Source organism: Macaca nemestrina, chromosome 18, assembly GCF_043159975.1.
Source record: "Macaca nemestrina isolate mMacNem1 chromosome 18, mMacNem.hap1, whole genome shotgun sequence".
Taxonomy (NCBI): domain Eukaryota; kingdom Metazoa; phylum Chordata; class Mammalia; order Primates; family Cercopithecidae; genus Macaca; species Macaca nemestrina.
In genome coordinates this window covers 63,429,221-63,455,717 of record NC_092142.1, presented here as the reverse complement: position 1 = coordinate 63,455,717, position 26,497 = coordinate 63,429,221, and the positions used below count along the sequence as shown (strand labels likewise).

The 26,497-nt window shown below is 37.7% G+C and overlaps 1 long non-coding RNA gene across 1 annotated transcript in view; it reads right to left on the bottom strand.

Annotated features, from left to right (window-relative positions):
• Positions 1-26,497, bottom strand: part of LOC105491480 (uncharacterized) — a 101,103-nt gene that overhangs the window by 43,975 nt on the left and 30,631 nt on the right. The gene's annotated exons all lie outside the window — the stretch shown is intronic.

The following is a 26,497-nucleotide window of genomic DNA, read 5'->3' as shown; positions in this document are numbered from 1 at the left end:
AACAGTGAAACTGACCTGGTGCCATGTTCTCTGGTACAGAAATGGGTCATACTACTTTTATTTCAAATACATTATATTATAAAACTTTCTGCATAGAATCAAAAATTCCACTGATTCTTTTGATGTGTCTATTTGAAGGCTGAAATTCTAAACATGCAACAGTATAAAACTTTTAAAAGTCAAAACGAGCCTTTAGAAAAGCCATAAAATAATAATTCTACATAATGGCTTCAAAATATTTTTGTTGAAAAGCTGTCATATGTGCACGAAATAAGAAACCTAGACCTATGCAAATCATGTCAGCCTTAGAATATGAAATACTTTTACAAACAAAAATGACAGGGTTTCAGAGAAAGCACAGGTTGGTTTTTAAAGTAAGTGATAGAAGGGTTGTATATGGTATGAGAGCCTTCTGAAATGGAGAAGTTTTAATGTATACTCACTGACTTTGTAGCAAAGCATCCCAGGAAGACAAGTATTTTAAAGCAAGTGGCAGGGTTGAAATTTTTCTAACTTTCTTTTATCTATTTTCACTTTTCCCAGAACATATGTTTCACAATAGTTTTATTAGCAAGTGGAGAAGACGTCACTGTCCAAAATCTGTGGTGTGATTAGCGTTATTGAATGGCAGGTTTTGTGTTACTCATGTTTATTTTATGCCTTCCCAAGCCATCTGTTTCCTTGTGCTGTCTTATTCAGATAATGAGAAACAGTGACAGTAAAGGTGCACATTGCCACTACAGTACTAATGGTTCCTGACATTTTGGGTTTGGGTTTCTATTTTTCTGAGTGTCATAGGCAAAACTAAATAACATGGTCACTCTTAGGAAACAAAGCCTAGAAATAATTGATGCATTCATTTGACTCAACTTTATTGAATATTTACTCTGCTTCAGGTATTAGACAAGGAATTGTGGTTACCAACACGTATAAGACACTATCGCTACCCACAACAGTCTAGCGGGGAAAAATGGCATGAAAACAATGTCCTATGACAAGACTAAAACCGAATTAGGATAAAAGTACTATGGCATCAGGAAGTGAAAGTGAAAGCATTCATTCTAAGAATGCACTGGAGTCTTGAATTGAGTCCTGAAGCATTAAATTACAAATATAAGAGGCAGGAAAGCTGCCAGAGAGTACTTCAGGCTAAAGCACCTACATTAACCATGGTATCCATAGAAATGTGAGAGTTTGTTTTTGAGCAATTTTAATTACTTGCATTTGGCTGAAATACAGGGTATGCCTGGGAAAGCAGGCGAGAATGAGACTTTGCAACTTGGTAACAATAGCTACTACATCTGGAGCTCTTGGTTTGTGCCATATACTGTTCACCCATTTTCTCATTTCATCTTTCCATTGAATTGTGACACTGGAACAATTTTACTATTTATCTTATTTAGCAGATTAGAAAGCTGAGTTCTAGAGAGTTTAGTGGCATGTCAATTCAGTTGGTGAATTCACAGAACATTCAAACTGGATGATTCTGGAGTGTGTAATAAAGGGACTATTTATCAAGCTGTGAACATAGTTTAAGCCAATGGTCCTCAAAGATGGGTTCCCTAGACCAGCACTGTCAGCATCACAGGAGAATTTGTAAGAAATGCAAATTCTCAGGCCTTATCCCAGAATTACAAAATCCCAATTTCTGGGAATAAGGTCCAGCAATTTCTCTTCTTAAAATCCCTCTAGATGATTCTGATGCACTCTGAAATTTGAAAACCATGGGTTTAGGGAAGTCAACATGGATGGTACAGTACCATGGGGCTGTGGAATATGGAAAAAGATGCTATGATCCTCAGTCCATGAAGAAGAGAAGGCAATTATCAGAACCCAGAAAGAAGAAATAGGAGAAGTCTATCTAATTGGAGCTGTGGCCATCAGTAGACAGCACTATCAACCCGTGCAGCCCAGCAGGGAAGGAGTACTCTCTTGGTGTCCTGAGGAGGTCCTGCAGGTGGCTTTCAATGGCCAAATCTGAGTGGCACTGCAGGGCTGGGGAGCTAGGTGGCTCCAGAGGGCAGGGGAGCTAATTGGCAGAGCAGGTGAAGGGTGACATATAGATTCGGAGGGTTAAACAGGAGACGCCTATCCCATGTCCCCAAGATGATGGGGAGGAAGAGGTGAAGGCACATTTTAAACCCAGACAAGATGACTTTGGAGCCCTATTCTTAACAATTATACCATGCAACCTCTAAGCAAGAGTAGGTAGGACTCAGAGCATGACCCTCTAAGCCAGGCTAAGTAGCTGGGAATGGGCCCTGTAAGCAATATAGACCCTAAAGGAGTTTTTGATGGGGGAGACACATGATATTAATTATTTATGCATTTTTTACTATAGTTTGGAAAATATTACTCTCATAAGATTGACCTTAGGATAGAGGATGGAGAAGGGTGTGAATGGTTGATAAAATTTTTGTGCTAATCCAGCTGAGATAAGAACTCAAGCTCCAGGAATGAAAATGGAAAGAGTCTAATTTATTAAAATCTACAGAATTTCTTTTTGTTAAAATCTACAGGTGAGTTAGATGCAGGCATGGGAAAGAGTCTAAGATGCTTCCCAGATTTTAACACAGGTGGCAGAGTAAATTTATGGTGATTTTCTTATTATTATGTGTTTGTTCCTTGTTACTTATTTTTTAAAATATATTTCATTTTGCTGCTATATGTGCTAGAAGCAGTGGGAGTTGTCTACTAGGCTGTCACATATAAAAGTTTAGAATTTATAGAATAAAATGAAACCAAAGATACAAACTGAGAGTTACCAGAATATACATACTCGTTAAAGATAAGCAAGGGTATATGTACAAGATGAAGAGCCAAGAGTCAACCAAAGGGGAAGCTAAATTTAAGAAAAGAGGAAGAACTTTGGGAAATGTAAAGAAGAATGATAATGGTAACAACAATAGGAGCAATAAAATTGTATTGATAACAGGTGCTTAGGGAATATAAATAAATAAATAAATTGTCCAAGAGTAAGTGGCTGGTAACTTAATCAATGGAAATTCAAACCCAAGTCTCTGCTTACTGAGTTCAGAAAGCTCACTCTTTATTTTCAGAAATAGACAAGAAAACAAAACAAAACAAAACAAAAACATGCAAAGTAAACCACAGTTGGTAAGATTTTCAAACAAAAGGACATTTTAAGAAGACTTAACAGTATTAATGTTTCTGATATAAGGACAAATAGTATTTAGGACTCTGTGCACTGAGGAATAGATTCAGAAGGGTTCTACGAGGGTAATGAAGTACATAGCTAAACAGAGTGAATAGCATGAAAGAACACAGAAACTTCAAGTTTTCCACTAGGCATTCAACAACTTGGCAGTAAACCAAGAGAAGAGATGCAGCAAAAACTACTAGGATTTAGGGTTAAAAAAATCATTGTTTTGTGGATTTTTGTTGATATTAAAATGGAAAAAGAAAATAAGTTACAGGTCAGAGAAAGGAAAAATGAAGAGAGTGAATGAATATATAAAAGAAAAATGGAACAACTTATACCTAAGGTGATAAAGCAAACGAAGAGTTCATGGTTTCTTGGATGAATTTCCTTTGGATCTGGGCACATCCCAGTTACTGAGAGAGGCAGAATGCTGTTGAGGGTAGAAAATCCTCCCTCCCTCCTCTCCTAGCTCCTGTCAGCCTCCAGGGCCTTGTACGATTAGTGAACCATCCCTAACATGGAGTAATCCACAAAGTAGGTCAAATGGTGAAATCCCATGGTTCTAAATAGCACTATCTTCACAGCAGAGCAGCATTTCAATCATGGCAGGAAACTTCTATTTCTGAAGCGGAATTGTTTTTATAGTTTGGCAAAACAACTGGTCCCACAAAAAATTTAACTGCAAGGTTTTCAGAATATAACTCTCCTGTAAAAGATGAATTAGTACTTTGGTCATGGAGACAAAAGCAGAATCCCAGACCTAGAGAATAAAACAGACTGGCCAGAGATGAGTCTTCCCACCTTAACAACTTTCGCCATTTAGCTATTCACTGTTGGAGGGAGAGTGCCAAAGACATCTTTCTGACGTGTGCCTAACCCTGGGCAAGGTACAGAACAGACCAGAAGAAAACAGAATTAGAAATAAAATGCATTTTTAAGATGTTAGCTTGGAGGCTTGGTTAACATGCCTCAACATGTGGAAAGAGAAAGATAATGTGTAGAGAGTCACATGGTGATCTTTCATCCAAGAAGAACGTGGGAACTCAACAGAAATAGTGAAAGAAACTTTGAATTATTTGAAAGGATCAGTGAGCAGCAACTTGTACTGCGAGTCAGACAGAAAGCTATAAGTCTCCAGAGCCTGAATAGGAGAGAGACTGTCTCAGTGACACACATTCCCACTGGCGAGCTGGCCAACGACCACACTGCCCAAAGCAATCTGCAGATTCGGTGCAACTCCTGTCAAAAAACCAATGTTATTATTCACAGAACTAGAGAAAATAGTCTAAGATTTGTATGGAACCAAAAAAGAACCCAAATAGCCAAAACAATCTCTAGCAAAAAGAGCAAATCTAGAGGTATATCACTTTACCTAACTTCATATAACCTAACAAGGTTATAGTAAGCAAGACAGCATGAGACTGGTGTAAAAATAACTCATAGACCAATGCAACAGAACAGAAAAACCAAAAATAAAGCACAATGCACGCAACTAACTAATCTTTGACAAAGCAGGCAAAAATATCCACTAGGGATGAAATATTCTATTCAATAAATGGTACTGAGAAAATTGGATAGCCACATGCAGAAGAGTGAAACTGGATCTCTGTCTCTCACCATATACAAAAATTAACTCAAAATGGATTAAAGACTTAAGTATAAGACCAAAACATTAAACATTCTAGAAGAAAATTTATGAAAAACTTCTCTGGACATTGGCATAAGAAAGAATTTATGACTAAGACTCTGAAAGCAAATCCAACAAAAATAAAAGTAGATAAATAAGAGTTAAGTAAAAGGCTTCTGTCCAGCAAAATAAATAATCAACAGAGTAAACAGCCAACCTACAGAATGGAAGAAAATATTTGCAAACTATACATCTGAAAAAGGACTAGTACCAAGAATCTGCAAGGAACTCACATCAGCAAGAAAAAAATTAATAATTAATTTAAAAAATAGGTAAATGACACAAAAGACACTGTTTAAAAGAAGATGTACAAATGTCCAACAAACTTATGAAAAAATGTTCAACATCACTAATCATCAAAGAAATGTAATTTAAAACTGTAATGAGATATCACCTTACTCCAGTCGGAATTAAAGTCAAAGAACAATAGATGTTGGTGCAGATGCAGTGAAAAGGGAACACATACACTGTGGGTGGGAAGGTAAATTAGTACAATCTCTATGGAAAACTGTATGGAGTTTTCTCAAAGCACTAAACTATACATTCAATCCCGCCATCTCGCTACTGGGCATCGACCCAAAGGAAAAGAAGTCACTATATCAAGAAGACATCTGCATCTGTATTTCTATAGCAGCACAATTCACAATTGCAAAGACATGGAACCAATCTAACTTTAGCTGAGGAGCAGATAAAGAAAATGTGGTATATGTACACCGTAGAAGACTACTCATTTTGTTTTGTTTTGTTTTGTTTTGTTTTGAGACAGGGTCTCACTTTGTCACTCAGGCTGGAGTGCACAGGCACAAACCAAACTCAGCTTAATGCAACTTTTGCTCCCCGGCTCAAGCAGTCCTTCCGCCTAAGCCTGTCAAGTAGCTGGGACTATACGTGCGCCACCATGCCTGGATAATTTTTTTTTTTTTTGTATTTTTTGTGGAGATGGAATCTCATTATGTTGCCCAGGCTGCTCTTGAACTCCTGGGCTCAAGCAATCCTCCCACCTTGGCCTCCCGAAGTGCTGGGATTACAGGTGTGAGCCACAGTGTGCCGTACCTTGCTCTTTCATTAAAACCAAAATAATGCCTTTTGTAGCAACTTGGATGGAGCTGGAGTTTATTATCCTATGTAAAGTAACTCAGGAATGGAAAAGCAATTACTGCATGATCTCACTGATAAGTGGGAACTAAGCTCCGGGTAGACAGAGGCATACGGAGTGGTATACTTGCCTTTAGAGACTCAGAATCAGGGAGCGTGGAGAAGGGTTCGGGTTAAAAAAACTACCTATTGGGTACAATGTACACCATTTGGGTGATGGCTACATTAAAAGTCCAAGCATCATCACTACACAGTTAATCCATATCACTGAAAACCACTTGTTTACCTAAATCTATTAATTTAAAAAAATTAAAAAGAAATAAAATGCAACATCAGGCCTTCAAATAAAACGTGTGGAAAAAATACCCCATTGGTTCCTTCTCTAGGAATTCCATATTCCCTGTAACCGAACACAAAATTTGACATTTTCAACAGGAGTACTTTGACCATTAACATACAATATATTTGAGGGGGCGGAGCAAGATGGCCAAATAGGAACAGCTCCAGTCTCCAACTCCCAGCGCGAGCAACACAGAAGACCGGTGATTTCTGCATTTTCAACTGAGGTACTGGGTTCATCTCACTGGGGAGTGCCGGACGATCGGTGCTGGTCAGCTGCTGCAGCCCGACCAGCGAGAGCTGAAGCAGGGCGAGGCATTGCCTCACCTGGGAAGCGCAAGGGGGAAGGGAATCCCTTTTCCTAGCCAGGGGAACTGAGACACACAACACCTGGAAAATCGGGTAACTCCCACCCCAATACTGCACTTTAAGCAAACAGGCACACCAGGAGATCATATCCCACACCTGGCCGGGAGGGTCCCACACCCACGGAGCCTCCCTCATTGCTAGCACAGCAGTCTGTGATCTACCGGCAAGGCAGCAGCGAGGCTGGGGGAGGGGCGCCCGCCATTGCTGAGGCTTAAGTAGGTAAACAAAGTTGCTGGGAAGCTCGAACTGGGTGGAGCTCACAGCAGCTCAAGGAAACCTGCCTGTCTCTGTAGACTCCACCTCTGGGGACAAGGCAATAACAAACGCAGCCGAAACCTCTGCAGACGCAAACGACTCTGTCTGACAGCTTTGAAGAGAGCAGTGGATCTCCCAACACGGAGGTTGAGATCTGAGAAGGGACAGACTCCCTGCTCAAGTGGGTCCCTGACACCTGAGTAGCCTAACTGGGAGACATCCCCCACTAGGGGCAGTCTCACACCCCACACCTCACAGGGTGGAGTACACCCCTGAGAGGAAGCTTCCAAAGCAAGAATCAGACAGGTACACTTGCTGTTCAGAAATATTCTATCTTCTGCAGCCTCTGCTGCTGATACCCAGGCAAACAGGGTCTGGAGTGGACCTCAAGCAATCTCCAACAGACCTACAGCTGAGGGTCCTGACTGTTAGAAGGAAAACTATCAAACAGGAAGGACACCTACACCAAAACCCCATCAGTACATCACCGTCATCAAAGACCAGAGGCAGATAAAACCACAAAGATGGGGAAAAAGCAGGGCAGAAAAGCTGGAAATTCAAAAAATAAGAGCGCATCTCCCCCGGCAAAGGAGCGCAGCTCATCGCCAGCAACGGATCAAAGCTGGACGGAGAATGACTTTGACGAGATGAGAGAAGAAGGCTTCAGTCCATCAAATTTCTCAGAGCTAAAGGAGGAATTACGTACCCAGCGCAAAGAAACTAAAAATCTTGAAAAAAAAGTGGAAGAATTGATGGCTAGAGTAATTAATGCAGAGAAGGTCATAAACGAAAGGAAAGAGATGAAAACCATGACACGAGAAATACGTGACAAATGCACAAGCTTCAGTAACCGACTTGATCAACTGGAAGAAAGAGTATCTGCGATTGAGGATCAAATGAATGAAATGAAGCGAGAAGAGAAACCAAAAGAACAAAGAAGAAAAAGAAATGAACAAAGCCTGCAAGAAGTATGGGATTATGTAAAAAGACCAAATCTACGTCTGATTGGGGTGCCTGAAAGTGAGGGGGAAAATGGAACCAAGTTGGAAAACACTCTTCAGGATATCATCCAGGAGAACTTCCCCAACCTAGTAGGGCAGGCCAACATTCAAATCCAGGAAATACAGAGAACGCCACAAGGATACTCCTCGAGAAGAGCAACTCAAGACACATAATTGCCAGATTCACCAAAGTTGAAATGAAGGAAAAAATCTTAAGGGCAGCCAGAGAGAAAGGTCGGGTTACCCACAAAGGGAAGCCCATCAGACTAACAGCAGATCTCTCGGCAGAAACTCTCCAAGCCAGAAGAGAGTGGGGGCCAATATTCAACATTCTTAAAGAAAAGAATTTTAAACCCAGAATTTCATATCCAGCCAAACTAAGTTTCATAAGTGAAGGAGAAATAAAATCCTTTACAGATAAGCAAATGCTTAGAGATTTTGTCACCACTAGGCCTGCCTTACAAGAGACCCTGAAGGAAGCACTAAACATGGAAAGGAACAACTGGTACCAGCCATTGCAAAAACATGCCAAAATGTAAAGACCATCGAGGCTAGGAAGAAACTGCATCAACTAACGAGCAAAATAACCAGTTAATATCATAATGGCAGGATCAAGTTCACACATAACAATCTTAACCTTAAATGTAAATGGGCTAAATGCTCCAATTAAAAGACACAGACTGGCAAACTGGATAAAGAGTCAAGACCCATCAGTCTGCTGTATTCAGGAGACCCATCTCACACGCAGAGACATACATAGGCTCAAAATAAAGGGATGGAGGAAGATTTACCAAGCAAATGGAGAACAAAAAAAAGTGGGGGTTGCAATACTAGTCTCTGATAAAACAGACTTTAAACCATCAAAGATCAAAAGAGACAAAGAAGGCCATTACATAATGGTAAAGGGATCAATTCAACAGGAAGAGCTAACTATCCTAAATATATATGCACCCAATACAGGAGCACCCAGATTCATAAAGCAAGTCCTTAGAGACTTACAAAGAGACTTAGACTCCCATACAATAATAATGGGAGACTTCAACACTCCACTGTCAACATTAGACAGATCAACGAGACAGAAAGTTAACAAGGATATCCAGGAATTGAACTCATCTCTGCAGCAAGCAGACCTAATAGACATCTATAGAACTCTCCACCCCAAATCAACAGAATATACATTCTTCTCAGCACCACATCGCACTTATTCCAAAATTGACCACATAATTGGAAGTAAAGCACTCCTCAGCAAATGTACAAGAACAGAAATTATAACAAACTGTCTCTCAGACCACAGTGCAATCAAACTAGAACTCAGGACTAAGAAACTCAATCAAAACCACTCAACTACATGGAAACTGAACAACCTGCTCCTGAATGACTACTGGGTACATAACGAAATGAAGGCAGAAATAAAGATGTTCTTTGAAACCAATGAGAACAAAGATACAACATACCAGAATCTCTGGGACACATTTAAAGCAGTGTGTAGAGGGAAATTTATAGCACTAAATGCCCACAAGAGAAAGCAGGAAAGATCTAAAACTGACACTCTAACATCGCAATTAAAAGAACTAGAGAGGCAAGAGCAAACACATTCGAAAGCTAGCAGAAGGCAAGAAATAACTAAGATCAGAGCAGAACTGAAGGAGATAGAGACACAAAAAACTCTCCAAAAAATCAATGAATCCAGGAGTTGGTTTTTTGAAAAGATCAACAAAATTGACAGACCGCTAGCAAGACTAATAAAGAAGAAAAAAGAGAGGAATCATATTGATGCAATAAAAAATGATAAAGGGGATATCACCACCGACCCCACAGAAATACAAACTACCATCAGAGAATACTATAAACACCTCTACGCAAATAAACTGGAAAATCTAGAAGAAATGGATAATTTCCTGGACACTTACACTCTTCCAAGACTAAACCAGGAAGAAGTTGAATCCCTGAATAGACCAATAGCAGGCTCTGAAATTGAGGCAATAATTAATAGCCTACCAACCAAAAAAAGTCCAGGACCAGATGGATTCACAGCTGAATTCTACCAGAGGTACAAGGAGGAGTTGGTACCATTCCTTCTGAAACTATTCCAATCAATAGAAAAAGAGGGAATCCTCCCTAACTCATTTTATGAGGCCAACATCATCCTGATACCAAAGCCTGGCAGAGACACAACAAAAAAAGAGAATTTTAGACCAATATCCCTGATGAACATCGATGCAAAAATCCTCAATAAAATACTGGCAAACCGGATTCAGCAACACATCAAAAAGCTTATCCACCATGATCAAGTGGGCTTCATCCCTGGGATGCAAGGCTGGTTCAACATTCGCAAATCAATAAACATAATCCAGCATATAAACAGAACCAAAGATAAGAACCACATGATTATCTCAATAGATGCAGAAAAGGCTTTTGACAAAATTCAACAGCCCTTCATGCTAAAAACACTCAATAAATTTGGTATCGATGGAATGTACCTCAAAATAATAAGAGCTATTTATGACAAACCCACAGCCAATATCATACTGAATGGGCAAAAGCTGGAAAAATTCCCTTTGAAAACTGGCACAAGACAGGGATGCCCTCTCTCACCACTCCTATTCAACATAGTGTTGGAAGTTCTGGCTAGGGCAATCACGCAAGAGAAAGAAATCAAGGGTATGCAGTTAGGAAAAGAAGAAGTCAAATTGTCCCTGTTTGCAGATGACATGATTGTATATTTAGAAAACCCCATTGTCTCAGCCCAAAATCTCCTTAAGCTGATAAGCAACTTCAGCAAAGTCTCAGGATACAAAATTAATGTGCAAAAATCACAAGCATTCTTATACACCAGTAACAGACAAACAGAGAGCCAAATCAGGAATGAACTTCCATTCACAATTGCTTCAAAGAGAATCAAATACCTAGGAATCCAACTTACAAGGGATGTAAAGGACCTCTTCAAGGAGAACTACAAACCACTGCTCAGTGAAATAAAAGAGGACACAAACAAATGGAAGAACATACCATGCTCATGGATAGGAAGAATCAATATCGTGAAAATGGCCATACTGCCCAAGGTAATTTATAGATTGAATGCCATCCCCATCAAGCTACCAATGAGTTTCTTCACAGAATTGGAAAAAACTGCTTTAAAGTTCATATGGGACCAAAAAGGAGCCTGCATCTCCAAGACAATCCTAAGTCAAAAGAACAAAGCTGGAGGCATCACGCTACCTGACTTCAAACTATACTACAAGGCTACAGTAACCAAAACAGCATGGTACTGGTACCAAAACAGAGATATAGACCAATGGAACAGAACAGAGTCCTCAGAAATAATGCCACACATATACAGCCATCTGATCTTTGACAAACCTGAGAGAAACAAGAAATGGGGAAAGGATTCCCTATTTAATAAATGGTGCTGGGAAAATTGGCTAGCCATAAGTAGAAAGCTGAAACTGGATCCATTCCTTACTCCTTATACGAAAATTAATTCAAGATGGATTAGAGACTTAAATGTTAGACCTAATACCATAAAAATCCTAGAGGAAAACCTAGGTAGTACCATTCAGGACATAGGCATGGGCAAAGACTTCATGTCTAAAACACCAAAAGCAACAGCAGCAAAAGCCAAAATTGACAAATGGGATCTCATTAAACTAAAGAGCTTCTGCACAGCAAAAGAAACTACCATCAGAGTGAACAGGCAACCTACAGAATGGGAGAAAATTTTTGCAATCTACTCATCTGACAAAGGGCTAATATCCAGAACCTACAAAGAACTCAAACAAATTTACAAGAAAAAAACAAACAACCCCATCAAAAAGTGGGCAAAGGATATGAACAGACATTTCTCAAAAGAAGACATTCAGACAGCCAACAGACACATGAAAAAATGCTCATCATCACTGGCCATCAGAGAAATGCAAATCAAAACCACAATGAGATACCATCTCACACCAGTTAGAATGGCCATCATTAAAAAGTCAGGAAACAACAGGTGCTGGAGAGGATGTGGAGAAATAGGAACACTTTTACACTGTTGGTGGGATTGTAAACTAGTTCAACCATTATGGAAAACAGTATGGCGATTCCTCAAGGATCTAGAACTAGATGTACCATATGACCCAGCCATCCCATTACTGGGTATATACCCAAAGGATTATAAATTATGCTGCTATAAAGACACATGCACACGTATGTTTATTGCGGCACTATTCACAATAGCAAAGACTTGGAATCAACCCAAATGTCCATCAGTGACAGATTGGATTAAGAAAATGTGGCACATATACATCATGGAATACTATGCAGCCATCAAAAAGGATGAGTTTGTGTCCTTTGTAGGGACATGGATGCAGCTGGAAACCATCATTCTTAGCAAACTATCACAAGAACAGAAAACCAAACACCGCATGTTCTCACTCATAGATGGGAACTGAACAATGAGATCACTTGGACTCAGGAAGGGGAACATCACACACCGGGGCCTATCATGTTGAGGGGGAGGGGGGAGGGATTGCATTGGGAGTTATACCTGATGTAAATGACGAGTTGATGGGTGCAGCACACCAACATGGCACAAGTATACATATGTAACAAACCTGCACGTTATGCACATGTACCCTACAACTTAAAGTATAATAATAATAAATAAATTTAAAAAAAAACAAAAAAAACATATAATATATTTGAGCCAGATGATTTTGGATTTCATCTTTGAAATATAAAGCTACTTACTAGTTTGAAATACATCAGTTTGAATTCATAAGAAACAATCATACTTTGAAACAGAAACACTGTATTAAAATATTTGCATAACGTTGGCCCCTAAGAGAGAAAGTAGAAGAAATTTACAAGTCCAATTCCGTATCTGTCATTGACTAATTCTGTGACTCTGGGCAAATAGCATTAACTTTCTGTTTGTCATTCTTATCACTTGTAAAACAGATACTAGTAATAGCAATTTTATAAGGACTTTTTTGAGATGAAATAATATAAAATGTATGAAAAGGGCCTGGGCATAAATCTGCAGAAAATAAAATAGGTTTTTGATAAAGATGCATTGGGGTGAATCCCATGATTTCAAAATTCTCCTGGGAGGATGACTAATACATTGACCGGAAAGGGGAAAGAAAGAAAATAAAAGAAAAGAAAGAACTGCCCAAACATCCGAGCTTCCTGAGGGAGAGCTCCTGGGAAAAACATCTATTTATAGTTAGAACCATTCTGTAAAGTAATAAGCTTCTAATGATTGATTAAAAGAAAAAGAAATCATCCAGAGATGAACATTTATTACTAGAATTTAACTGGGTTGACATTTGAATAATTCAGATGGTTAGGGCTGGAGACCTGCAGACCAAACTATTCCTCAAATATCCCTAGAGGAGGAGGCGAAAAAAGGGAAGTCAGTGATACAGCTACTAAGAAGATGAATTGATCTGGCTGGTATTGTATCAAGAACACTCATGACCAAAGGTCAAAGCAGACGACAAACCACAGGGACAGGATTTAGGGTAAAAATTAGAGTGCCTAAGAAGTATGACGAAAGCAAAACATATCACCCTGTTAAGAGAAGGGATAACTAGACATTGTTCTAAGGTAGTGACCCAGTTTTTGCCAGAATACCAGAAAAGACCGGATCCTAGTTACTCAGGCTGAGGAGCAAGATCAGGAGGAGGGCAGACACTCCTTACCGGGAACTCCTTGAGTTTCTAGTCTGCAACAGCACTAACTCAGTATGTGAAGGTCACATTGCCCTAGATGGGGCAATTAGGCGATCACACTCATCTGAACTTTGTGATGACATTAATTTGTGAGTCCTCCTTATGGTATCTAGCAACACATTGCTAACAACAAAGGCTACTGTTGAGAGAATTTGGAGAAATTTAGTTACATGGATTTGAGCTATGTGCATTCTCTCATTCCTATTCACTCCTTGTGACTTGTTATTTGTCATATTATGTATTTTTACTGAAACACAAACTACTTTTAACATTAACTGTAATATATTTTCACTCTAATTAAGAGAATGCAAAATAAAACCGGGACATTGCACATCAACTATAATAAAGATCTGGATGAAAACACTCAAGATAAAATAATTATCTTGTTCCTTTCCATGATGAAAACTATATAAATTATAATGCTTAGCTTTCAACAAAATTGAGGCCAACTTGGAGGTGGGAAAGTGGCCATAATGTGGCAGAACACTTAATTTCATTTTTCACCATGATTTTGAATTTCTATTCTCAATAATATTTCCTCTTACTCCTGTTTTCTTACTCTCATTTTGTTTTTCATTATTTTATTATATATATTTTTTGTTTTGTTTTGTTTTTTGTTTGTTAAAATGCACTTTAAATCTTTAGGGGGTAGTATGCAAATAAATGCTACTAAATAAAAAAGATACACTGATAGTTTTCTTTTTCTTGATATTAAAAGCATAGAGACTGAGGGTAGCATTCCCCTGAGTGAGGGAGTGAGGTGGTCATTTGAGCAGCATTTATGTGAGGAAACGATATGGTCCTCACATTGTAAGAACAGTAAAGAAAACAGGGTAAAAATAATCGTGAGGTTGAGGCATTAATACAGCCACAGCAGCTCTGACATCACAACGAAATGTAAAGAAAATGAAGTGGAAAAAAACCAGTGAGTTTTCTTGCAATAATTTTTTTCATTTATTTTCTCTCTAAGCTGTAAGAAGATACCTAATTTCCAGTTAAGTCCCACTGAGAGATCTTCAACTCCAAACCCCAAGAGGGGGTAGTATTTTTTAAACACCTTAAAGTTGTCCTTGTATGAACCTCAGTGACCACTCCTTTTGACACACAAAAAAATCACCAATCTAATTTCAAAGGCAGAAGCTCTACTGAGCTTCATCAGCCACACCTCAGGTTGAAAAGTAGTGCCCATTTCACTCTCTTTGAAAAAGTGGTGGAAATGGCTGAAATGACTCTGTAGGTGGCTGGAAAATTGTAGTCAGGTATTCCTCTGTTGACCCAGGACCCAATGCCCAAGACTTGAATATGAAAATAGGGGGAAAATTATAAAAGAAAGACTCAGCAGCCAACTGAAGTCCTGAGTTAAAGTCATGTCTAGTTTTGAGGAAAAGTAATTAATCTGAAACAACTTCTTATTCTTACCTGACTCCCTGAGTGTGATTCAATTAAATAGGAACTCAGTGGCAAGGTGTTATTAGAACCATCACTTATTCTTCAGAAATTCCATTGGCCAAACCTGAGCATGTTATTTTCACAGGTCACTGACAACAGGAATGCTTCCACAGGAAACAGTCCCAGAGTCTGGGTAATAGGTCTCGTGAAGAACAAGTGAAGGGATTTTGTAATTTTTCATAGAAAATAGAAGAGGAAAGTTCTTCTCAGCATTGGAACATCAACAAAGAGAGAAGCAAGTTGTACATGGACATGCTGCTAGTGATGGCAAAACTAAAAATCAATTATAGAATTACAAAAAGAAACATGGAAGTTGTCTTTCATTCAAATCAATGAAAGATAACTCAGTCTATGCACTGTGACATGCTGATAGTGAAATGCACATCTCTGGTGAGTGATCTGAAGCCAGGGATGCAAGAGAACGCTTCCCACCTCTACATGGTGGTTGCAGACTCCAATGGAACTGGGCTGGAGGAAGTCCTCCCCATGATGCCTACAACAATCTCCCCTTGATTGTCTCAGAAACTAAATATATTCATTAATACAAAAAGGCAAAATTTGCTTTTATCAAAAATACTTCATTATTCACTCAGAAATAGAATGAATCAGAATAAAAGGTTTTTTTCTGGTTTGAGTTAGTGTTCCTTATTGTTGGATGTCAGTTGACTCCCATTTTGTACGTGAAAATAACTTTCAGGCTCATTCCAGTTGTTCTTAACAAAGAAAATTATGGGCAGCCTCAGTTTGGTAGAACTTTCAGCTTATTCAATAAAGAAATTGATAAGGAAAAGAACAGTACGACTCTGGCGTAGGAGGGAATGTGCCGCTTTCTCTGTACATCCTGACCTTTCATCCACACTACAACTAATTATATTTTTACAACGTTTTACAAATGACCCTGACCATTACTAGCAGCACACCCTTGGACAACTTCCTTCTCTTTGTTGACTTTCCAATGTTGAGAAGAACTTTCCTTTATTTTTCTGCATTGAGTATTATACTATCCATGAAGTACAGAGAAAAATAAAAATAGTGTTCTACCCTTTCCTTTAGAGAGGGCTCTATGTGCAGACACAAAATTTTGCAGAAAATTTTAAGATTATAAGTAATAGGTAGTGCCTTGTCTTCACTGTATCTCTGTTTTCCCATCTGTACACTGAGTGTGGATCACATAATGTTTAAGGTCTTTTCCAGTGCTGATGGAGTCTCTGTGACTAGTCCTTAATCTTCAGCTACCTGGAGCTATCACTTACCCTCCCTTGAAAAGGTGGGTTTCTCAAGACATCAGTGGAATCTCATTGCAGCCTACAGGCACGTGATAGAGCAAGGGTTCTCCAAGGGTGTTGAAAGCTTCCTGTGTGTTCACTACAATAAACATCCCGCCCCAACAGTTGACTTATGTCTGCTTTTTAAACAATTGCAACAGATGGTTGACACTTGAACAGAATGTATAATTAGCTTTGCAATCTAACACCTCATTCTTACTTGCTCTTTCTCAAAGGAGAGAAGCTGTGCCTTATGCCATTGGGTCTAATCTGTTAGTTTAATCAGAAGCAGTGCTATGTAAGTTCTCAGGAGACATGGGCTGTGGGAGGATTCCTAATCCCAGCCTTTTGAGGACATTAAAAAAAGCTGGGAGGGGGTGTAGAGAGAAATCTCAGTACTTTTAAAAAACTCATGCCTCATTCTCATTTGTGTTCCAAAGGAGGAAAGTTTTTATGCCTTTTTCTCTTCTTTCCCCCTCCTCATCTCCCTCAGCCTCTGCTTCTTCATCTGGGATAATGATTCCTAACACGGAGGCTGCTCCGAATACTAAATGAAATAACTCCTCCAAATGCCTAGCAGAGAAGCTGACACAAAGCAGACACTCCACAAGGAACTGATAGTCCCCTCACTATAGAGAAACTCCAGGGACATCAGTTCCTATTGGTTTTGGCACTGTTAGTGTGACTAGAGTCCCTGAATCCATCCACTCAACCTGTCACCTTTCTCAAACCTACTTTCAAGGAGGAGGCTCTGTATGTGTTTGTCTTTCTCTTCCATGGCATCTTCTCTGCAAATGTCACTTCTCCAGTTTCTTAGCCAAGACATCTCCTATGTTGGCACCAGTCCCTGGAAGTTAAGAAATTCTTCTACTTTTTTTAAATCAACCACCCTTTTTTCCTATCAGAACCTATTCCAGATTCCACTATCTTTACCTTTCTCTGAGTCAAAACTCTTAAATCGAATATGCCACTCCCTACAAAGTTTCAATTTATAGAATAGAGCTATCACTACCCTATTTGTTATTTTTATGATCAATTTATGGGGATTTTCATATGCAACCATCTCCAGCTTGTCAGAGAACTATGTTGTTTCAGAGAAAAAAAGAATGGTCTAAGAGTGGAAGGCACAGAGTTGTCAAAAAATGGAACTTGGCATCTCAGAAGAGAATAACTCTGCTTCACTCAAAGTATAAAGCCACCAGACATGGTGGTGTGTGCCTGTGGTCCCAGATACTCAGGAGACTGAGGCAGGTGGATAGCTTGAGCCCAGGATTTCAAGACCAGCCTGGACCACACAGCAAGACCCTATCTCAAAAAAATCCTGTATCCTAAATCCATCAAATGTGTCATCATTAGAGAAATACTGCATTTATTGTGGGAAAGATTACATGTCATCACTGACCATGCTAAGATTTGGTAATTCGTTGAACTTTATACCACTCAGAAAGCAAAATGTTCATTCCTTTAAGAAATTTAAAGTCTTTAGGGAAATGCCAACAAAGTACAATCTAAAATAATTTACAAAACCCAAAGAAAATAAATTAGACAATAGAAAATATGTAGAAAGTTAATTGGAATGGTCTTAAGAATTGAATTGCCATAAAAAAGAAATGTATTTTTATTGAGCTTTATGCTAAGCAATTCATATACTTTGCATACAAGCAATATGGTAACATATGCAATGCTTTTAGCACAGAGAATGTACATAGCAAATGCTTAGTAGGAGCTGACTCTTATCATCTACTTCAATTTCAGAAGCATTTCTGTTTTGCAGATAAAGAAAATTGGACTTGAATATTTGGGCAGCCAGGCAAACTTCACAAAAAGACAATGTGACAAAATCAGGATTTCTTTTTTTTTTTTTTTTTGAGATGGAGTCTTGCTCTGTCGCTGGGGCTGGAGTACAGTGGCCGGATCTCAGCTCACTGCAAGCTCCGCCTCCCGGGTTTACGCCATTCTCCTGCCTCAGCCTCCCAAGTAGCTGGGACTACAGGCGCCCGTCACCTCGCCCGGCTAGTTTTTTGTATTTTTTTAGTAGAGACGGGGTTTCACCGTGTTAGCCAGGATGGTCTCGATCTCCTGACCTCGTGATCCGCCCTTCTCGGCCTCCCAAAGTGCTGGGATTACAGGCTTGAGCCACCGCGCCCGGCCAAAATCAGGATTTCAAATGAATCTGTCAGATGTTAATTCCCATCCCTTATTCTTGCTATGCTACATGACTTGCTATTGAAACTAGGAGGGCTTTTCTGTAAGAGAATGCCTCATTGTTTATTCACTACCTATCTGAGTAGAGACAAACACAATTTCATTACAGGTAAAGGACACTTGAGTTCTGCTTCAAGTTATACTTAAGCTCATTGTAATAATTTTAGTGTGCATGAGATTCATTCACTCATTTAACAAATATTTAATAGGCATCCCACTCTGTGTCAAGAACTATTCTAGCCACTAAGGGTACTATGGAGAAGAAAGTAGACATTTATCCAAAACACAAATATATGAAGTGAACTGAAATATCTATTTCCGCTCAAAACCTCTGACTCAGAATAACAGCTCTATTCCCGGTCAAATAATTGTACTCGTTTTTCTTGAGCATAAACTCTGTATAAGACTTCATAGGTATTGTGATACAATGATAAAATCTTTGGCTTCATTTATTAAAGTATATAAGTAATCATAACAGAAAATTATAAAATATATGATATAAAAACATAATTACCCATAACTGCAGCATCTAAGACAAAAAGACCTTTAATATGCTTTAATGTTCTCCAAAGTAATTAAACGCTCCCACACACATATTTAAAATTTATCAGTAACTCTACATATGTATTGTTTTATGATTTATTTTTAGGCATAATTTAATATGCACAAAGCATAAGACCAAAGACATTTGCAGTACCCCAAAAGGCTTCCTATTGACCCTTCCAGTCAAAACCCTTTCCAGAGATAAACCACTAAACTAATATCTATCACCATATATAAATGTTGCTTGTTCTTGAACTTCATAAAATTGAATTACATAGGATGTACTCGATCTTGACTGACTCCTTCTATATAACATTTTGTGACATCTTACTTTTAATCTAGCATTACATAATAAATGGTTTCTTCATCAAATTTCATTCAATAGAGATTCATGTGTTACCAATCAGGTGACAGGCACCGGCTTAGAGACTGTGCAGGGATATTCACTATCCCCATTATGATTAAATAATATAGTGAGACTTCAGCAAATAAAATAAAAAGAACATTTTAAAAAGCTGATATCATGTCATTACAAAGACAAACTAAATCATTGTTTTAAAGGGTTTGATTCAACAAAGTCATTTTAATGTTGGTGGTGGTTGTAATCATTATTATTTCATTATATTGAGAGAGAAAGGAAATTGTGGTGTAACTATGAAAATGCTTAAACAAAGTGTGAGTAAAATAAACAAGTCAAAGCTATGTCAAGTCTATGTGTTAAAACTTCATTCATAGGTGAAAAGCCCTGGTATTTTAATTTCATCACTCCAGACATTCCATTCAATTGTCCATTTCTATAAGAATTTCTTTTGTTTTTAAAATCATGTATTGTTTATATGGTAACATGTATAAGATTTTATCAGATTCATTAGGTTTTTTTTTTTTTCTTCTTCTTCTTTTGAAAACATGTGGCTGGGCAGAAATGATTGCAACAGCTATATTGTGGAATTCGGTTATGACTTCAGTTTGTTCTGAAACCTTTTGTAAGAAATCAGCTATCAAACTTGAAAGGAGAACCACAGATAATATAAAAGTGTGATTTTTTTGTTTTATGTTTTTCTAGTAAAGCCCCAGGAATACAAGTGGGAAGAAGCTTAAAAGTTATTATGACAAACCTGCCCCTTTCATTTAGCTCAGTAACTGCACTTGGACAGACAACCTCTTCTACCTGAAAAGTGCTAGGTAGTTTGGACATTCTCATTTTCACCAAGGAACTGTTATGATTTTGATCCCAAAGTTAATCAGTACCCAAAAAAGTATGTTTGAACAGTTTTTCTGGCCTTATTTATTTTTGCTTTCCGCCTCTAAAATGAACGTATTCTAGTTATGAAAAAAACCCTTCACTGAAATCAACGGTGATCAACCCCATTTAGTCATTTCCCAGGAGACATTTGCCACCTCTTTTTGTTCCTGCTGCTCCCAACTCAGAAATCAAAACGCCCAGTGTTCTCTCCTCCTACTTCTTTGGTAACTAACATGTGGTCACATGACCTGGCTTCTCTGTGGCAAATCAGCGTTTTTTGCTCAGGACTTGGAATCTTCAGTGAGTAATGAGAAAGGTGTAGACACTTCACAGTTTATTTTGAAGTGGAGGCAGCAGCATCCCTTTCTTGGGAGGAAAGGCAGAGCCAGAAGTAGGGATGGGATCTGTATTTCCTCTGGCCAGCCTCCTCTGGTTCACTCGCCTCCCTGTGCATTTGCTGATATCCTTCTATTGAACTTCTTTCTTTTTGAGTTAATTGATTGTTTCTTATTGTTCACAAAAAAAAACTTAATACAAATATTTCAACGTTAAAAGAAGAGGCAAAATAGCAGTATATGCTGCCAAATCTTTCTACTCAGGAGGATATACATTTTCAATGTGTTGCTAGAACAAAAATGATTAAGACAGCTCTTGTTCTTGACTTCTAGAATTTTTTTTTAACCAAATTTGTATTATACACATGCACACGTGCGCGCGCACACACACACACACACAGAGACACATATACTGGCCGAGTTGAGTTTAATTTAACCATCATTTGTTGATGTTAACACAGTATTTGCCAAATTTCAAATGCACATGGTACAATGTGAAATGACATATATAAGTGCATGACAATGATTGCTCTTCATTTAAAAGATGAAAGAATAATATTTTTAAAAAATAACACATGATAGAAATTTATTCTCAGTTATGCAGTTCAAGATGAAAGAATATAAACATCTTATAAAAATCCAAGTATATTACTACTTGATTGTAGACACTAGCTACCTAAATGTTGATATTATAATAAAAACATGATTAGCACCAGTGATGGAGTTGTAAACATAGAAGTTTTCTGTACATTTTTCTTCCACAATAAAAACAAGTAGTGATTCTGAACCAATGCTGTGCTAAACATCAATACCTATTTAAATCCAGTCAGTGTGTATATCTATATATGTATGCAAAACTCATGCCTTTTGATCAAATAAAAAACATAATTGAATATTTGAATGAAGATGAGTCAATGTGGACAAATGCAGTTCCTCTAGGAGCTAACTATAACCCAATTTAACATTTTTAAAACCCCACTTTGTTATGATAAGCCCTAGGTGTGCACGGGAAGAAATCCCCACAGCATCTGTCAAGTGGGTGCTTCTGCCCAGAATTGAAATAGTGAATGAGTGACACAAATATACAGAGACTGTGCCAAATCCATAGTAAAGGTTAGAAGCATGTGTCATAACATGACACGAAACATAGATGATTCCTTGGGGCCCAGCTCTGCCCACTTTGATACGATACATCACACACATCTGTCTGGTGTTGCAATTATGATCTTGAGTAGGTTATCCTGTAACCCCTCTGACCTCAGTTTTTTCATCAGTTACATGGAAATACATTACTATTTCTAATTTATATGCTGTTCATGAGGATTAAATGAGGTTTCTGACATAGAGTGTTTAACCCAGTGTTTATCATGTGGACAATGCTTCGGAACTGCTGGATGTTATTAGTATTAGTGTCACTCATTTCTTTGTTGTTATCCATTCTTTTGTCAGTTACTAATCTTATGTTTTCTTACCCTGTAATTTATTATTACAAGAAAATAGTCAGATTTTAGAGAAGCTGAAAGATAGTGAATATCTAAAAGAGAGAGAGTCCACAATTTTATTCAAATAAATGGTGTTACACCTAATTGCAGGAGTTCAAATTTATCATAGTCCAATGGTCATCACTAAATGTGCCAATATACACAAGGGAGATCCATGAAATAAACTAGAGTTTTCAATAGTTAACACAATCCAGATTGATGTATGTGTTAATAATGATTGCTTCTACCAGATGACATCAGTTCTAAGTGAAAACTAAATGAACAGTAGCAATTGAGAATCAACATTTTGGTTCAAATATGATCATATTCTGCAAAAATTTTCTCTTGGGTAACATAGCCTCCAGGAAGGAGTTAAAAATGCAATATTTTATAAGAAGAAGAATTGCTGACAAGCTAATGGGTATTAACATAGAATAAGGTCAAACTTCAATTCTTTTTTTTAAGTAAAATTATACGCAAAAAGAAAATTGGAGTTTTGGACACGTAGGAAAGAGGTGCATTGGTTCTGTTGGACATCAGCATTGTATATCCAACCCCTTCTAAATTCCAGTGATCAAGTGGAGTTTGCTATCTCCTTAAACATTTCTGGAAGGACTTCAAAATAAATAGAACATGATGACCCCAGCAAGGGGGTAAAAGGCACTTGGTAGATAATTAACCATAAAAGGCAAAAATCACCTTGGTAAAAAGATGTTAGAAGCATCATCACTTTTTGTTGGATGACTATTTTTCTTTCAGTTCACCCCAAATGCTCCCTTTATCTATAAAGCTGAAAATACTTTTGATTGGAGCCAAAGCTCCAAATATCAAACCTATGTATGAGATGTTACAAATCCTTCATTCTTATAGAATAGCTGAACATACATATACACACACATCAAGGGATATTTTCAGTGATAAAGTGGACTAAGAAATAAGTGACAGATATTTAAAAATGTTGTCTTTAAGCCTAAAATTATTTTTCTCACTGTTATAAATGAAGACACTGATGGTAAGAGAGGTTAAATAAACAACTCTCCCAAGATCTGGCTGCTACTAAATGTCAGTGAGAGGATTTGAACTGATTTGGGCCTGATTTAAGAAGTGTGACTCATTATTCTATATACCCATTAATATGTACAGATGTGTATCTGCTTGAATATTCTCTAAAAAATATTACAACATTAAGTCAGTTGATAGAATCTCAAGAAATAATATCTACTTAATTATAATTTTAAAATTTCTCTTTTTATGTTAAGCTACCTATAGATAGTTTCTTAATATGTTCCCCTATGCATTAAGGATCCAGGCTTATTTTAAATTCAGTGCTTCTTAATCTATTCTATAACCTGGGAGAAATGAATTGCTAGTGAATTTTAAATTAGTTCTTCAATACTAGTTAAATGAATCCCTCATTTTTTAAAGAGAGACTAATAATCAGAATCATAGATGATCTGTATTCTGTTATTAATGTGAGGGACCTAATCATACACTACAGAAAAAAGTGTATCAATGAGTCTCCTTGGGAAATCAGAAAGAAATTGAGCTTGTCCATTGCTGTCAGCCTGACCTTCAAGATATGACAAGACGCCAAAGGGGGGAAAATTACTTAAGATTTTCAGAAACTCAGAGACATAAGGAGAATATTTTGAAATAGAAAAAAAAAATCCCCTCCTTTCCCAATTCACAAGTAGGGTTGTATAATGATTAAATTCTGTGTTATTTCATGTGCAGACAGTGATGGTTGAAAACCATATACCTACTCAAAAATCGCAGACCAAACATATTTATGCATATATATGTGTATATATATATATGTAGTCTCATCTCTAAATTTATCCTTCTATCCTTGTAAGTAAACCATCAAACTAGAATTCCAAAAAAAAAAAAAAAAAAAAAAAAAAGACAGAATGGACATGTTCCATTGCTTCTTGTTAAAATGAATGCATATGTGTATATAGCAGGATATAGGGTGTTGAATTTTGTTTCTTTAGTCTAGACATTATATTCTTCTTAAAACTCAATGGTGAGGTAGTTTCTTGCCCAGGAGTGCCTGGGGTAAGGTGTGAGAGCAAACAAACACGTACAGTTCCTCCTGTACTGTGCTCACCACTGTTCATTTAATTCTGATAATAACCCAAAGAGGTACCTACTATCATTGCTTCCATTTTACAAATGAGGAGACTGAGGCAAAGAGCACTTTACTGACGTAAACACAGTGACACAGCTGTAAATAATGGAGCCAGGATTTTAACCCAGGGGATCTGGCTTCAAAGTCTACCTCCCTTCCCTATACTACGCTACTATGCTATATAGCATTCCTCAGAAGATATTCTTTTCTCTGCTTCATCATGATGCTACAAGAGTTGAAAGGCAACCACAAAAAATTGCTCACTGAAATGTCATTAAGGAGAACTTAATTTTATACAGATCAATTTGAATTGAATCCTATTTTACCATTGGCTAGCTCTGTGGTAGTTATCACTTTAATCTTCAGAGTTCTTATTGTAAAATATTAACACTAATATCAACCATAGGCTTGTACTGAATATTACACATAAAAAGTATGAACCACCTATAAAAGGACCTGAAACATACAGCATACTTTAAAACTATAATTGTTTTCCATGAATATTGGTTTTGTCAACTCTTATAGTGGATAAAACAACCTATTTACATTATTCCAAGAGAATAGTACATATCATGAATCACGGATCACATTAGTTGTGAGAAACAAAGCAGTCATCTTCCTTTAGTTCATTCTATAGCTTACAAGAAGAAACTGGTATGGACAGGAAGGAGATAAGACAATGTTCCATCTGCCTTACCTACCATGAGCTCTGAAATACAGCCACCATCAAAGAGCAGCGTGTACAGGTTAGACTGTGAAGCATTTGGAAAACATATCTTTGAATTTTATTCTAAGAGGAAGAAATGTAGAACTCATTCTTTGTACTGGCAAAAGGCTATATGAATGTGGAAAAAATATTTTAAGAGCACGTGAAACACATGAACATTTTCAGAACATTTTTGCAGATATTCAAATCTCTTTTCAAATGTTAGCTCATGCATTATAGGACAGAAAGAATGGGTCACTTGAGTGTTCACTTGTGTGGAAGTGTGCAAATGTCATTGCAAGTACAGACTCTCCAAGCTTTTATTACGCTCTTCCCTTGGCACAGATAAATACCCTAATGTGCCTTATTCATTGCGTGTGAACTTTTGAGGCACTACGGGGCAATGGGACAAGCATGGAGCTTAACTCATGCTCATACCCACTAGTTAATCATGTGACTTTGTTCAATCTCTCTAAACCTGAATTTTTATCTTTGCCATAGGCAAAGGCATAATAAGGCACCATTTTAAGGAGCACAGAGCTGGACATCAGCATGCAGGGACGTCTAGTAGTGGATCCCTAGCAGTCAAGAAAACAGAATTATTTAGATATTACTGAGCAGTTATGATGCACAAAGCACTATGCTGTGCAGAGGAAATAGGATAATTAGATAGGCCCCTGTCAAAAAGTTACTCACAATTAAAATCAATGGAAGAGTTTGAATAGGGTTTGGAAGGACTAAGTAAGATTATAAAAGAAATCAGATGAGTTATCTTATTAAAAATCAGTACAGGGTTAAGAGTTTCACAAGCATTTTGAGGTCTTTGGTAATGCCTGAAGATGGATCCAGCCTGCTAGACACATACGATGAGTTCTGAGAAGGAAAATTCAGGAGGGAGGTGAAAGAACTCGGATCATTGGTGGGCTTCATAAAAGAGTTTAGACTGGAAACATATATGCCTTCATGCTAAACAATGCATGCTCTCTGCCTATTCTGCACACATAGTTTTACCTGCCTACCCCTTTTCAACTTTCCCAGGCAGATCCAAGTTTGTCAGGTGACAAAAAAAAAAAAAAAAGAAAAAGAAAAACAAAAAACATAACACATTTCTTGATATGATCAGGCTCTTTTTTCTTCCAAAAGCCATTAACTAAACTATAATGCAAATAAATTGCTTCTGGGGCACCTAGAGTTTTCCTAAGATTCCTCTGTCTTCTGAGAAAATACTAAGAACTGATTCATCCTAATAAGGTGTGAATCAAGTGTTAAAATGTAACTGAATTATACAATTAATTTTACTTTTCCCTGTTTTCTCCATTTCTTCCATGGAGTTATATAAGCTTATAACAGGATTCCTACTGTTACTTAAAATGTTTTTCTTGGAATTACTATCCCATCCTATACTCATAAATTATTTCAGATTTCTTTTACTTTTCCTTCTTCTTTTTTTCTTTATTCTATACAGTGGACATGATCCTAAGGTTGATTTTCACTTGTGGTTGGTCTTTTTTATTAC